The sequence below is a fragment of the Erpetoichthys calabaricus genome, chromosome 3 (assembly GCF_900747795.2).
Source record: "Erpetoichthys calabaricus chromosome 3, fErpCal1.3, whole genome shotgun sequence".
Classification (NCBI taxonomy): domain Eukaryota; kingdom Metazoa; phylum Chordata; class Cladistia; order Polypteriformes; family Polypteridae; genus Erpetoichthys; species Erpetoichthys calabaricus.
In genome coordinates, this window is record NC_041396.2 from 214,914,728 (window position 1) to 214,926,692 (window position 11,965).

Here is an 11,965-nt window from a genome sequence, read left to right on the forward strand (position 1 = left end):
AACCAAAAGCAACCACGTGGTACAAACATAATGGCCATCTATGTGTACCTTGAGAATTTTAAATAGTAAAATTCTTGGAAACTTAACCTTATCCTAAGCAGCAAATTTATATCGTGTTCACGTTTTCCCCATTGTGAAAGTCTTTATTACAATATTATTCTACGTTTCTCCTTCCTTTCTGTGAAAGCTGTTAAATCTCTTGATTGTAACACACAATTGACTCATGCATGTGATATTTATCTCCCTTTAAACAGAGGCCCTTTAAAAGCCATTTTAAATGCAATAAAATATAGTATTTTACTACCACACATTGTTTATGATTTTTGAGAGTTTAATTTGAAAATAATATTTTCAAAAGAGATTTACCAGCTGATTCAGCAACGCCAATATGCCAGTACCAACCACAGGTCTGGGCTTAAGCCTCACTCTCCATAAATTGTGAAGTATAAAAGACCAAAGAGTTTCTGTGAAGAATTGCAGAATATGAAAGGAGATGACAAGAAACAATGCATAAAAATAAGCAGAATTTGAATTTTACAAGTTTGTCAAGTAAAGTGAAGATTTCCCTTTGGCGTTTTCAATAAATTTCTCATAACAATTGTGCTTAGATCAATGTCTGTAGTAGATCTGAGATTACCAAAATGTTTAAATAGATAGATAGATAGATAGATAGATAGATAGATAGATAGATAGATAGATAGATAGTGTAGCAGATATGCCCTTGATCCACCTCTTGGACCCTCAGGTACCACTCCAGACACCAAGTGAAAGTATAACAACTATTTATTTTGTTATAACACAATGCACCAAGCACCCTCCACTCCACACTATTCATAAATCAACTCTCTCACAATAATACTCTTTCCTCCTCGCCTAGACACTTCGCCACCCTACCTCCCAGCTCAGCTCAATGTACTGGGCTTCCCAGAGTCTTTTTATACACCCTGACCCGGAGGTGTTCCTGTCCAACAGTCCACAGTTCCTTATTCCTTCCGGGTCAGGGTAAACAGTCCTTTTCTTCAACCCGGGAGCACGTCGTTTCTTCCTGTCACGTGACCATGACGTACTCCCGGGTTATAGGGCACATATAGGGCACGAGCCCTCCTACAGCGACACCTGGTGGCCCCCAAGGTATCCAGCAGGGCTGTGTGTAGAAACTACAAAGTCCATGAGGCCCTGCTGGAACTTAGGGCACGTTTATGCTGTCCGGAGAGCTCCTCCTGGCGGCCTGGGGGTGAGGGCTGGAGTAAAATGCCGGCAATCCACCACAATAGATAGATAGATAGAACTTTATTTGTCCCTAGGGTAAATTTGGCTTTTTACAGAAGCTCTTTAAATAAAAAATTAAAAATAAACAGAGACTTTTACACCACAGTTGGGATCAGGCTACCTGCACAATGAACTGTAGCATAGCAATCTCCTCAGTAACGTTCAGGCTAGCACTTGAGGCATTTGACTATAAACTATCAGGTTCATTTTCCTATCTATGACTTGAACAGGGTGGCAAGTAGTTTATATTAAGATGGAATCAGAACATGCATCATAAATGAAATAACAGGTCAAGACTGTAACCAGAAGGGTAGGAATTAAATAGATAGATAGATAGATAGATAGATAGATAGATAGATAGATAGATAGATAGATAGATAGATAGATAGATAGATAGATAGATAGATACTTTATTAATCCCAATGGGAAATAAACAAAGCTCAAGACGTGAGATAAAATTATAGATTGAAAAAAGTATATTTAGCCAAAATGCAAGACATAACGCAAAGCCAAAGAACAGAAAAGAAATCATAACCAGAGATATCAAACAGTAATAATGCAAGATTTTGTTTTGTTTTATCCATAAACCTAGATAGTTATAAGAGTATGGAGCCAACCTTTATACTGTTACAGTACTGATGTCGGGGATCACACACTACAAGTCACCGTGCCTGGTAACAGTCAACTCTAAATCACGAACAGCAAACAATCATTGCTCCCACAGTAAAAACAAAATGGCTTAGTTGGAAAACAGAGTTCAAAAATATCATCTTTAAAAACATTCTAAATGAAAAAAGACAATCTGACCATTTCATTTCTTCACCTCTAAAACCCCCAGAACAATATCTCCATTATATTTAGAGGCCAAGGAAAAGGCTGAAAAAATATAAAACAAAGTCCAGATCAAGACAGACTCCTTGCGTGTAAATGATAAATGGAGTACAACCTTGTTCCTGGAAAGCAGCTTATCATGCTATTCATTAAAAAAAGAAACTATATCAAATAGGAATTAATGATGTTTAGTATTTATGCTTGAAAAAGTTTGGGGTAGTTTACTTTCATAATGCCTAGTTCAATCATCATAAATATGTAACGAATCAGGACCACAGCATGCTGTTACTCCATCACTTCAGATAGATACAGTAAGTGTCTCTTCTTTCTTCTTTTAATGCCCAGGTTGCACACTAGGCCAACACTCCCCAAAAAACGAATAGAGATCTATAATCACTCCCAATGTTTTAATAACAGAAATTGGAGTAAAATCAGATGGCATAATATGATGCTATGAAAACTCTGTTGTGATATCCTATAATGAGTGCACAAAGGCAGGAACAAACCCTGAAAGGGGCAGAGCACACTCCTGCACATGTCCAACAGTAACTCATACCTGGTCAATCTAGAGTCAGCATTCAATCTAGAATTTATGTCTTTGGGTTGTGGGAAGGAAACTAGAGTACCTTAAGAAATACAGATGCAGATATTGGAGAAATCTTGTAAACTTCACACAGACCATGACCAGCTTAGGATTTGAACCCCATTTTCTTGATTAAGGAAGCAGTGGTGCTGACTACCGTCTAATTATGCTGCCCAAGAGGACTAATAATACCATCTTAAATATGGAAAATGCCTTTAAGGCGCATAAACATCCCTTTTCCATGTGTTGTAAGAAAGCACTAATGCTGCCATATTTGAATGAAAATTGTCATTGGAACCCCTCTCCCAGCTTTCTCACTTTAAGTCAGCAGTTCTCAAACTGTGGGGCACGCGAAGTAACAAAAAAGGGGACGCAAATGTTGCCATATGTGGCGTAATTTCGGTATTCATAGGAAAATTTTAAACTTGTAGCGGTGTATCGGCAGCAAAAAATATAGGAATAAATTTTATTAGGGTTTTAAAAAAACGTTAGGGGGTGCGATTAAAACTGTTATGAAAACTCGAGTCACAAATACTTAAAGGTTGAGAAACGCTGCTTTAAGTCATGCTTTGCCACTACACCGGTACTAGGGTGTTGTACCCTGTTAGCCATTATGAATGTAGTGAGAAGTCAAGCCAAATGACACCTTTTATTAACTAACTAAAAAGATTACAATATGCAAGCTTTCGAGGCAACTCGGGCCCCTCCTTCAGGCAACATTTAATCAGCCAACAAACGAAACGAGCATAAATTATTTTCTAACTTACTCTCTCCATCTGCATCTGTCTGCTGCATTAACCATCTTCAGTAAACACACTCTGTCCTGCAAAATGTGAATTAATCATGATAGAGAACAATATAAGACCCAAGGGGCCATACAGTAATGAGGAGAATCAAAGCTGCCCCTTCTGACTGAACCTCTCTTTCAGGATGCCACCAGAATTTTCTTGTGAAAAATGCCACTGGCAATTTTAGAAACAAATTATTTTAAAATTACAATGTATACAGGTAGCAAGGTGTACAGGTAGTTGGCAGTTTTTGGGCAAAGTTTTGGTAAGCAGTCGTACCATCAGGTTTCCGTTGTAGCCTGATAATTAATTGATACTATGGGCCTGGGATGGATAATGTTACCACTCTGTGTTTACATTGGTTACCTGTGTCATTTAGAATTGACTTTAAAATACTGCTTATTGTTTACAAACATTTAAATAATTTCTCACTATCCTATATTTCAGAATGTCTTTCACCTTACACTCCTAATCGTAACCTTAGATCTTCAAATGAGTGTCTGCTTAGAATTCCAAGAGCTGAAACTTAAAAGAAGTGGTGAGGCAGCCTTCTGCTCTTATCCACCTAAAATAAGGAATAGCTTACCAATAGGAATTCGCCAGGCTAATACAGTGGAACATGGCTTTCTCATGGCTTCATTTAGGTTTAATCCTGATGCTCTGTATATTCAATTAATTAATTATCATTTTTATTAATGGTGGCTCCAAAATCCGTACTAACCCCTACTTTCTCTTCTATTCTTTTTCTGGTTTTCTGTGGTAGCGATCTGTGCAACCACCACCTGATCAAAGCACCGTGATGTCCCTACATTGATGGATTAAAGGCCAGAAGTCCAGATTTAATTTTTTTTCTCCAGCCGTCTGGAGTTTTTTTATTTGTTTTTTCTGTCCTTCCTGGCCATCGGACCTTACTTTTATTCTATTTTAATTAGTATTGCCTAATTTTATTTCTGTATTTTGTCTTTTTTCTCTTTCTTCATCATGTAAATCACTTTGAGCTACATCATTTGTATGAAAATGTGCTATAGAAATAAATGTTGTTGTTTTTTAACTATTCAGGCATTTAAAGGCATCTGGCAGGGAGACTTTTAGCTTTCGCAAAAACATCAGTGCAGCTATATCTTGTTTTTGAGAGCACAGACCTATAGTGACTCTTCGCAGTTTGTTCCAAATTGTTGATCTGCTTAAATTCAGGTCACTCCTGCTGAGTGGATAGGGGTGTGAATGACGAGTACTAAGTAAAAGTTTAACATACAGTACATGCAGCTGTCACAATATGTGCATTATAGAAGAAGCGGTCTGAGTAATTGGCAGGACACCAAAACAGACCAGTTCTTGACATATTTCTGTGAAAATGTGTTAGCAGACCGAAATAAAAACAAATATCACACTGAATCAAGAGTTCATTTGAACAAGAATTTTATTTACAGGCTTAATTTAGATAGATAGATAGATAGATAGATAGATAGATAGATAGATAGATAGATAGATAGATAGATAGATAGATAGATAGATAGATAGATAGATAGATACTTTATTAATCCCAAGGGGAAATTCACATACTCCAGCAGCAGCATATTGATAAAAAGTAGTAAAAAGTTTCCAGGGAACGAGTCCACATAAAAGAAAGAGGTAGGAGTGATATTTAGCCTCTGATCATCAGATTGGCTGCAAACACCACTCCTGACCAAGTCTGCTCACCTTTGTATCTGTGTTTGCTTTGTAGTACCTGCCCCACTGCATTATCTCAGGCTACATAAAAACTGCTATTGATGAACCAAATTACTGTATGTGTAGCGCATTATTATCTACTTTTGATCTGGCCCAGACTCAAAGGGTTGCAGGCAGGGAGCGACACAAATGGTTGTAGAGAAGACATGCCTATTAGCTTGGAGCTGTCATTAGTTTCATTGGTGTGCCTCAGTTTAATTACCGACAACTGTATAATGCTTTTCACATCTACAGGTGACGCATTCTTACAGTGGCTCCCAGGTGAGTGCAGTCTTGCCTGATCTTGCTTATGCTTTACTTCCTCTAGCGTTTATCACCTTTTAATCAGGGAGATGTCTCAGATCAGATTTGCACTTTAGACTATTAGATTCTAAAAATTTCATAAGAAAATGTGGATTTCCAGTTGAGCTGCATAAAAGCATTTTTTCTCCACTCATAAAATTGCTTTTGCTAGACATGCATTTTTCTGTTATTTAACAAACCTTCCACAACCTTTACAAAACCCTCCTGTTTCTCATTTAACACATTTTCAAAATAATTACATTTAGATTGACCATTTTTATATTTATATATTTTATATTGACCATTTTTATACCATTTTTTATGTGCAGAGGAGAGATACTGGGTATATTGGTAAAAGGATGTTAACGATAGAGCAGCCAGGAAACAGGAAAAGAGGAAGGCCTAAGAGAAGGTTTATGGAATTGGTGAGCAAAGAAATTTGGGGGGGGGGGGGTGTTTACAGAGCAAGATGCAGAAGACAGAAAGATATGGAAGAAGATGATCTACTGTGGCAACCCTTAACGGGAGCAGTCGAATGAAGAAGAAGTTTAATGGAATCTTGGAAAGTGAAAGCATGCCTGAGGAGATGTATAGGATTAGGAACAAGTACATTAGAGGGTCAGCTCAGGCTGGACAGGTTGGAGACAAGGTCAGAGAGGCGAGATTGCATTGTTTTGGACGTGTGCAGAGAAGAGATGCTGGGTATATTGGGAAAAGGATGTTAAAGATAGACCTGCCAGGCAAGATGAGACTCATGGATGTGGTCAGAAAGGCCATGCAGGTGATGGGTGTAACAGAGCAAGATGCAGAGGACAGGAAGATATGGAATAAGTTGTGGCAACCCCTAATGGGAGCAGCCGAAAGAAGAAGAAGATTGACCATTTTTATAATTCAAGGATAGGATATGAAGAAACCACTTTAAATGTAAAAGTAACATAAAAATTTTTAAATAAATGTTATGTGTACATTTTAAGCATTAATATTTTTCTAACCTGTGACACAATCTCATATTTTTCTACTTATGTGTCCAATCAGAATTGAATTTGCAAGTAGCTATGTATTTTTTTTTTTTTTTTGCAGTGTCTAACCCAGCATAATTACAACACTGAATGTTTAAATTCTCTCATTTTGAGTTAGTCTGGCACCTATGTCACTGAAATGTGGGAACAAACTGTAACACCTTGGAATAACCCATGTGAACATCACCTTGAAAACCCCTGAAGTACTAATAACTCTGTAAGCATGTTGCTCAAGTTGGAAATAAAGAAACATACATTTTTTAGTGAATGGTGTGGAACATTGTGAGCTAATGGTCAGGGTAGCTAACTCACAGTTCAGGTATTCTGGATACAGTCCGTACCTTGGTCACACTTTCTGTGTAAAGTTTATATGTTCTCCTTGTGTTCATGCAGTTTTTTTTTCTTGGGAATCCAGTATTCAGTTTTAACACCTGGACTCTTTTACTATGGAGCCATGCTGTTGTAATATGTGCAGAATGCAGTTACTCTATCTTGCTGAAATAGGTAAGGTCTTCCCTGAAGAAGACATCATTTGGATAGCTGCAAATGTTGCTCCAAAACCTGTATGTATCATTCTGCATTAACAGTGACTTAACAGATATGCCATATGCACTAATGCACCTCCATACAATCATTGATGCTAGCTTTCGAACAGTGTGCTTAAAACAAGCCAGATGGTCCTCCTCTTCTTCAGCCTGGAGGATGCACTGTCCATGATTTCCAAAAAATAAAAAATAAATAAAAATTTTCACTTTGCCTCAGTCCATCCTAAGTGACCTCAGTTACAGAGAAGGTGGCAGTGGTGTTTATGGGTCATGTTGATGTATGGTTTCTTCTTTGCATGGTAGATCTGTAACTTGCATTTGTGGGTGCCAAACTGTGTTCACTGACAATGGGTTATAGAAGTGTTCCTGAGCCAGTTGAGTGATATCCACTACATAATCATTCCAAGAATTCCAAAAGCTAAACTTAAAAGAAGTGGTGAGGCGGCCTTCTGCTGTTATGCACCTAAAATCTGGAATAGCCTGCCAATGGGAATTCGCCAGGCTGATACGGTGGAGCACTTTAAAAAACTGCTAAAAACACATTACTTTAACACGGCTTTCTCATAACTTCATTTTAATTTAATCCTGATGCTGCGCATATTCAATTCATTATCATTACTATTGTGACGGGTGGCCGGGTCCCATGCCCGGCTGGGACGCCCCTGCTGCATATGTTCCAGGGGAGCAACCATGGGCAACTCAATACCTCCCCCGGGACGCTTAGTGGCAGCCTCCCTGGCCGACAGTGTTTTCCCAACCTCCCACAGGGCTCCATGGGAGATGGAGTCCTCCACAGCCTGGTTGGGAGCTGGGGTGGCTGCTAGGGGGTGCTGCCTGGATTCAACAACCTGGCTGGACGAGTCTTCAGCCCCACACGGGAGTGCAATTGGGACCAGGTGTTCAAGCACCTGGAACACTCCCGGGTGGGCTATAAAGGGGCCAGCCACCACCACTCCATGGCCAGAATTGGGAGGAAGAGGACGAAATTGCCTGGGAGGAGTGGTGGTTCCAAGGTGGAGAGTTGTGCGTCTTGTTTAAGTGCTTTTAGGACTGTGTATTGCCTGTGGGGTGCACGGGGAAGATGTGCCCCACAGGTGAAGAAAAATAAAAAGCCTGTTGGATTTTACACGTGCCTCTGCGTCAGTCTGTGCTGGGTTGGGCGCTATATAGCGCCTTTTACACTATTCATCGTGGCTTCAAAATCCGTACTAATCCCTACTTTCTCTTCTGTTCTTTTTCTGGTTTTCTGTGGTGGTGACCTGTGCCACCACCACCTAATCAAAGCACCATGATGTCCCTACATTGATGGATTAAAGGCCAGAAGTCCATGTGACCGTCATCATCAAGTCCTTCCATGAAAACCCTGAATACAATGAGGACTGATCATTTATGTTAGGTATAATGCCTAGAGAGGGCTGGGCGGTCTGATGGCCTGGAACCCCTGCAGCTTTTATTTTTTCTCCAGCTTACTTTTATTCTATGTTAATTAGCGTTCTCTAATTTAATTCTTACTTTGTCTTTTTTCTCTTTCTTCATCATGTAAAGCACTTTGAGATACATTATTTGTATGACAATATGCAATATAAATAAATATTGTTGTTGTTTTTGTAATCATGTCTGTTTTTAATGCAGTGCTGCCTGAGGACCCAAAGATCATGGACATCTAATATTGGTTTTCATCCTTGTCCCTTGCTTACAGAGATTTCTCTGGATTCTTTGAATGTTTTATTTATACTTTGTAACATAGTTGATGAAATCCCCAAATACCTCGTAATTTTATGCTGAGGAATGTTATTCTTTAATTGTTGCACCATTTGCTTGTGGGTCCTCCCTGTGAGGAGTTTGCATGTTCCTCCTGTGTCTGCGTGGATTTCCTCCCACAGTCCAAAGAAATGCAGGTTAGGTGAACTGACAATCCTAAATTGGTCCTAGTGTATGGTTGGGGGAGTGTATGTGTGCACTTTGTATTGGACTGGTGCTCTGTCCAGGGTTTGTTCCTGGCTTGAGCCCTATAATAGGTGGGATAGGCTTCAGCAGACCCCTGCGACCCTCTACAGGACTAAGTGGGTTTGAAAATGACTGACTGACTATTTGTTTGTCCAGTCTTTCGCAGAATGGTGAACCTCTCACCATCTTTACTTCTGCTAGACTCCGCCTCTCTGGGATGCTGTTTTTATACCCAATCATGTTATAGACCTGTTGCCAATTAATAATCTATAATAATAAAAGGCAAAGTCCTCACTGACTGACTGACTCACTCACTCACTCACTGACTCATCACTAATTCTCCAACTTCCCGTGTAGGTGGAAGGCTGAAATTTGGCAGGCTCATTCCTTACAGCTTACTTACAAAAGTTAGGCAGGTTTCATTTCGAAATTCAAAGCGTAATGGTCATAACTGGAACATATTTTTTGTCCATACACTGTAATGGAGGAGGCGGAGTCACGTATCGCGTCATCACGCCTCCTACGTAATCACGTGAACTGAAAACAAGGAAGAGATTTACAGCACGAGTCACACGCGGGAACGAAGGTAAATGACGTTAATTTTTGACTGTCTTTTAATACTGTGTAAGCATACATATTAACACATGTGCAATTAAACGTGTGCATTTACAGGGTGATTTCTCAGGCTTAAAAGCTCACCTTTTATCAAACGCGGGAACAAAGGTAACTGACGTTGTTCACTGTCTTTTAATACTGTGTAACCATACATATTAACACATGTCCAATTAAACGTGTGCATTTACGCGGTGATTTCTCAGGCTTAAAAGCTCGCCTTTTACTAAAAAGGTAAATGCAAAACTATTTTCAATCAGTTTATTGAAACGCTCCCGTTAAGGATTGCAATAACATATTCGCGAGATAAAAGTTTAATGAGAAGACACGAGGTATAAACGAACCACACGCCGTGGCGCAACGTTAGGGGCAACAGTTTCAACCATTCTATGATCTGCTTCTCGCAACTGAAAGACGGCACATGGCGGATGTTAGCCGACTTGCTGACCGCAACGTTAGGGGCTTCAACAATGGCGCTGACGCCACATCTCAGTGCCAACACTTTGCAGACTGTACTTAAAAGACACGCCCTCCTCACTGGACAGTTAAAAACACCAATCAAACTAACGATGACATCAAGTATTACCCAATCAAAACTAGGAAAGGAGGCATCTTCATAAAATGCGTGTGGGATGATTTGCATGAGACGCTGCTTTAAAAAAAAAAATGATAAAAAAATACGGGATAAATCCCGTCCAGTATTGATTCAAAACGGGACGCGCAATTTCATTCTCAAACGCGGCACGATTCCGTATTTTAAAGGACAGGTGGCAACCCTACAGTGCCAGGTAACCACCCATACAATCACATTGTGATTCAGACTAGGAATGCAATGAATGTAATTACCCCGATCTACATACAAGGCGAAAGTCTTGCAACATTCAAAGATGATGGTTTGGGATAAGTACACCATACAACATAAAAGAGCTTATGAAGCCTTGAACCGAAAAAAGCAAGATCTCAGAGATCGTAAAAAAAAAAAATAGGAGGTAATGTCGTTTTACTCGCTGTACATTTTAGTCAAACATTACCAGTTATTCCACGAGGGAGACCAGCAGATGAACTCAACGCGTGTTTAAAATCCATGCTTCTCCCACGCTCTGTTATATGTCGCGTGTTCTCGGGTAGGTGCACCAAAAAATTTATACATTTAAGCATGTAATGGGCAAACAAAAAATGAGGTATACCCGAAGGCACTGCAGTAGTACTTAATGTAACTTTACTTCTTAAATTTTAATGTTTTACTGTTTCATAATTTATACGCTTCTTATATGTTGTTCAAATTCTTTTATCAAAATACCACTGACAGCGCAATGCACGATAACATGGAGTCAATACACCATACGCATCCACCCACGGCTGCCCTGCTGTGCGCAGATAGGAGTTGATTCTACAATAAAATAAAATAAACATAAAAAGAGTAAAACAATCATCACCCATAAACCGTGTGTGTGTGTATATATGTGTATATATATATGTTGATATGTGGATGTGTATATGTATATATATATATATATATATATATATATATATATATATATATATATACATATATATATATATGTAGATATGTATATATAGGTGTATATGTATATGTATATATATGTTTATATGTGTGTGTGTATTTTATATATATAAAACACAGCAACACTCATAACAATGACAACACAATTACATTGACAATCATGTTACGTTATTTTTAAAATGTTTCCTTTTTTTTTCATAACCTCTTTAACACACTACTTCTCCGCTGCGAAGCGCGGGTATTTTGCTAGTCTATACTAATAAAAGGCAAAGCCCTCACTGACTCACTGACTGACTGACTGACTGACTCATCACTAATTCTCCAACTTCCCGTGTAGGTAGAAGTCTGAAATTTGGCAGGCTCATTCCTTACAGCTTACTTACAAAAGTTAGGCAGGTTTTATTTCGAAATTCCACGCGTAATGGTCATAACTGGAACCTGTTTGACTGACTCACTCATCACTAATTCTCCAACTTCCCGTGTAGGTAGAAGTCTGAAATTTGGCAGGCTCATTCCTTACAGCTTACTTACAAAAGTTAGGCAGGTTTTATTTCTAAATTCTACGCATAATGGTCATAACTGGAACCTGTTTGACTGACTCACTCATCACTAATTCTCCAACTTCCCGTGTAGGTAGAAGGCTGAAATTTGGCAGGCTCATTCCTTACAGCTTACTTACAAAAGTTAGGCAGGTTTCATTTCGAAATTCTACGTGTAATGGTCATAACTGGAACCTGTTTTTTGTCCATATACTCTAATGGAGGAGGCGGGAACGAAGGTAAATGACGTTAATTGTTGACTGTCTTTTAATACTGTGTACTTGTTGAGTGTCT